This window comes from Hibiscus syriacus, unplaced genomic scaffold, assembly GCF_006381635.1.
Source record: "Hibiscus syriacus cultivar Baekdansim isolate YM2019G1 unplaced genomic scaffold, ASM638163v2 tig00112079_pilon, whole genome shotgun sequence".
Classification (NCBI taxonomy): domain Eukaryota; kingdom Viridiplantae; phylum Streptophyta; class Magnoliopsida; order Malvales; family Malvaceae; genus Hibiscus; species Hibiscus syriacus.
In genome coordinates, this window is record NW_024063250.1 from 200,276 (window position 1) to 205,491 (window position 5,216).

Sequence of the window (5,216 nt, forward strand, 5' to 3'; positions counted from 1 at the left end):
TCGACGTGCACTGTCCAATGCTTCCCTCGGCCACCAAGATCTGCTCCTAGCGAACTGGCTCCTCTCGGATGCTCAAAACGCCACTCCCTTCGGCTCGTCAAGGAGAAATGCCACGGCAAGTGGGATTGACGGAGAAAGATGAGAACTTCTTTCTCTAACTTTTTAAGCTCAAAACAGTGGGGAACTAAAGTCCTCTTCAATGTCGCTTCATCCTCTATTTATAGGTGAAAACAAATCCTAGGATTTGGTGTTAACTATTCTAAGAAACCCCAAAACCATGGTTGAGTTGCTTAGAAGTCGAGCAGGACAGGCTATGATATAACCTGGGTAGTTGGCTGAGTGCCCAACATAATCCTGTGGCAGACGCCCAAGGACAGCCAGGATCTGCAGGGTCAGACGTCATCATCAGTAGGACCGGTGGTTGCAGCGCCGATCCCTCCAGGCGTATCTTCGAGGTGGATTTCTCGGGCAGAGGGCACAGAGAGTTGGAGACAGCTGGCTAGAAAATATCTTCTTTCACCTTTTGCGTTCTCGAAATGCCAGTCGAACTCGACATTTTCATTTAGCTCAGCAATCTCCTTATGCCACAACATTTTCTTTCCTCTTTTCCTTGCTTTTAGCTTTCAATACCTGTACATCATCAGACAAATACCTTTCCTATAAAGTAGCACCACTTGTAAAAATAAAATGCCACGGCAAACCGGAATCCACCACATGCAACTAAATGCTTCTAAATGCATCTATATGGTTCTAAATGGGCCTTTAGACATTTAATAACTTAAGTAAAAAGGTACAAAAATGTTACCTTTTACGGAGTTATCACACCCCCAAACTTAAGTTATTGCTTGTCCTCAAGCAATGAATAATAATAGCAAAACAAAAATACCATGACAAGTTCAGAAGCAAAATAGTTTTACGAAATAAAATTTCAGCCCTCAGCATTTGGCTTCAACAAGTTAGACTAGGTTTGAGAATTCAAGTACTTCCCCCTAGAACAAAACTCTTTGTGTGGGTGTATGCGTGCTTGTATCCAATCCATGCTTAACAAACCTATAAATTTTCTAAGCAAGCTTTCTCAATTTGCCATGACATTTTTAAAATCTACTCCTACCTTGCCTTTCTTTTCTTTTATTAAATCTGCTACGAGGGGAGTCAGCCCATCACTCTATCATCCCACACTCTAGGTGAAAGGGAGCATACCTTCCACCCCCGAGCTAGTCAGGTAGAGTCATCCTGTGACATCTTTCATTCACTCATATACCATGGCATAGATGAGTGTCTCTCTACAGATATGCCAAGGTATTTATTCATACTTCATTCATTTTTCAATTTTTTTTAGATATATAACTGTGGGGTTTCAGCAGTCAAATTTTTATGCCACGACATTTTAAGAATTTTCTTATAAAGAATAAGTTTCTCAAGCATGGAAAGCATACAATCGTGTATTCAAGGGTTTTAAAGAAGCAAGTCCTAGAGTTGGTCCTATCATCCTCAACCAGTCATGAAGATTCTATCCTGGTCATCCAGAATTCATCATCATCGGGCATCCTTAACTAATTCCAGAAAACTATTCAGCAATTACTAATGTCATGGCATATTTATTTTACTACTACTATCATGCAGTGATGCGAGAACCCTACTTCCCCCAAACCTGAGAGAAACATTATCCCCAATGCTTACTAAATCTAAGGAAAATGAAAACTACATGCTATAAATGCAATGGAATGCAATGCAAGGTACCTTGGCTCTATGGTGGTGGTACAGCGGTTGCGTGGCGAGTGCGCTTGCGGAGTTTGGCGGGGCTGGAATGTTCGAAGTCAGACGCGGGTACGGCTGGAGGAGTGCTAGGTCCTTCGGGAACAACTGTGAGCGAGGGCTCCTCACGCTGAGATATCTTCCTAAGGTGACGTCTGCTCCTACGCAAGGGAGCTTGCAGTGGCATCACGGATTGCGGCTCCTCTGTTGACTCGGTGGGCTATGGTACGGTAGGATTCTCAGCTTTAATTGGTACGGTCGGTTGCGGTATATCAGGATGTTCAGCCGCCAAAAGTTCAATAATTTGTGCGGGTTCTGGGAGATTAACGAGTTGGAGGTTAGCTTCTCTATCTACATCGGGTGACACTTCATGGATTGGATCGGGATCGACGGGCTCTTCTGTCGCAGCTGGCTGGTGACTGTCTTTACTATATGAGTGTTGAGCAGCCGCTGGAGCAGGGTGAGGTACTTCTGCAGATGCCTCGGCATCTTCATTCGGTGGCACAAGCACGACAGAAAAGGTAGGAATGGTAAAGTTAGTGTGTGGGAGGAACTCCATCAAAGCGCTGGTGAGAAATGCATCTCGTCATTTGGCATAGGAAAAATAGACCATCAATTTGTCGGACAGCTGCCCGACATGCTCTTGAGTGTGCTGGACTGCCTGCTCCAGGGAATTTGAAGTTGCCCTGACATGTGGAGATGGTGCATCGCGAGATGTTGTTGCCTCGCGTTCCTTTCCTTTGGCTTCCTTGTAGCCCAACAACAGAGGGATTTTTTCTTTATTGAGTCCAACAATGCCCGGCAAAATCTCATCAAACATTTTTTCTCGATCCTTCTTTTTTCGGCATAAAGCAATGATGAGATTTGGGAATACTAAGGCACTGGTCGGTCGCTTCAGGCATAGATGAGCATGTTCCACGATAATCTTCCCTACATCGATGGTTCGTCCGGAAATGATCGAGTGTAGCAAAAGCATCCGCTGGCACGACACGGTTGTATTGTGGGAGGTTGGTAGAAGCTTGTGCTTCATGAAATGGTTCCACAACTTTACATGGGGATCAGTCTATCCCTATCCACGGTCTGTCGTCTCAGTTGTTGACCGTTCCACTGAGTATCGGGAAGACACAGGTCTTCCAGGATGCCTTGGTAAGTTTCATTGTCAGCTTCTTGGGCGAAGCTTGCATGGTGGTCATCAGCAACCTGCAGTTTAAAATATCGGTTAATAGCGGTAGGAGTAAAACGAATAGAAATGCCGCGAACCATCACAGCATGTTGATTTGGCTCAGTAATGTTAGAATAAAACTCCTTCACTAATGTTGTATTGACAGCGGCAGGGTGCTTGGCAAATTTCTTCCACTTATGCCTAGTAACCACATCGAGCACCTCGCTGCCCAAGTCGACATTCTCCTCCTCGGAGAAGATAAAACCCAATTCGAAAAAGACTCGCCGGTTCTTGATTGTTTGATATCATTCCTCAGCGGCTTCATCCATAAAGTGTGGTGGTGAGGGCAGTGGAGGGGGTCGTGAACGAACCATTGTGAAAAAGTAAAAAGAATAATGCAAGATTTGAGCTACAACGACTATGACGGTTTTCGTCAAATGGAAGAGAGAAGAAAATGATAGAAAGTAAAAGTAAAAAGATAGAAAGTGAAATGTGAAAACGTGGGGTAGGGAGATAAAAGGAAATGTTTTTTTTGGGAGGGGAAATGTTAAGCAAGGTGGGGCAGAGGCGGGAAAGAGACAAAATAAAAAAAATTAAAAATCAATTCCTAAGTCAAAAGTCAAAATAAAATTTCCCTCATTTTCTTTTCGTTTTACCGCCCAAAATTTACTCATCTTCCTTAACACGCTTCACGTGCCTCGTGCGTGGGATCTCCCTTGCAAAAATAAAATGAAAATGATTAATTAAAATGAGAAGTATTAAAAATAAAGATAAGTTGTGTTCTAGTTCAACCGGTAGGTGGCAGGCTTTTCCATATACCATCTTAAAGGGCGACATTCCCAAAGGTGTTTTAAATGTCGTCCGATACGCCAATAATGCTTCATCGAGCTTGGGGGACCAGTCTTTCCTCCGAGGGTTCACCACCTTCTAAAGGATTTGCTTGACTTCTCTAATGGAAACTTCAACCTGTCCATTCGTCTGCGGGTGATATGACATGGCAATCCTATGTCGCACTCCATATTTCTGTAATGCCTTGGCAATCAGCTTGTTGTCAAAGTGAGTGCCCTCATCACTGATGATGGCTCTAGGGACTCCAAAGTGAGTGAATATGTTCTTATGAAGGAACTTGAGCACCGTCTTGGAGTCATTTCTTGGCGTAGCAATTACTTCAACCCACTTTGAAATGTAGTCCACCGCAAGCAAAATGTATAAGTCTCCAAAGGAATATGGGAAAGCTCCCATGAAATCAATGCCCCAAACATCGAAAAGCTCAATCTCCAAAATATTTTGCAGCGACTTTTCATGGCGTTTGGAAATATTTCCAGTGCCCTGGCATCTGTCACACGCTTTGCAAAATGCGTGGGCATCTTTAAATAATGATGGCCAATAGAAGCCTGACTGGAGGACCTTTGCAGCAGTCCTCGAACCTCCAAAATGCCCTCCTCAAGTTGATGTATGGAAATGGTGTAAGATATCACTTTGCTCTTCTTCGGGGATACATCGTCGAATCATTTGATCAGCACATTGCTTGAATAAGTACGACTCATCCCAAAAATAGAACTTGGCGTCATGAAGAAACCTCATTTTACTCTGGTTATTTAGTTCGTAAGGAAAAACACCATTAACAAGAAAGTTAACCAGGTCAGCATACTACGGAATTACCGTGGCATATAAAATTTTCTCGTCAGGGAATTCTTCTTTAATATCAAATATGTCATGGCATTCTGAAGTGTTCTCTAGCCTAGACAAATGGTCTGCAACTTGATTCTCAGTACCTTTCCTATCAATTACCTCTAAGTAGAATTCTTGCAAGAGTAATATCCACCTAATCAGTCTAGGCTTGGCATCTTTCTTGTTCACTAGGTATTTTATAGCTGAATGATCAGTGTGAACTATAACTTTGGTACCTCTACGTTGCCCAAGCATAGCTCCCACGACAAAATCACTTGCATCGCACATTAATTCGAATGGGGCCATCCAATCTGGGGGAACTACGATCGGCGCAGAGATAAGTCTTTGCTTCAGCTCTTTGAATGCGCCATGGCATTTCTGATCGAACACGAATAGTTGGTTCTGATGCAGTAGGGTACACAAGGGCTTGGATAGTGTGGAGAAATCCTTGATGAATGGCCTATAAAATCCAGCATGTCCAAGGAAACTCTGAATACCCTTGACAGAATTTGGTGGGGGAAGCTTTTCGATCACTTCGATCTTGGCTTTATCAACCTCAATGCCCTTCTCAGATATTTGATGGCCCAGAACAATGCCTTCTGTCACCATGAAATGACATTTTTCCCAG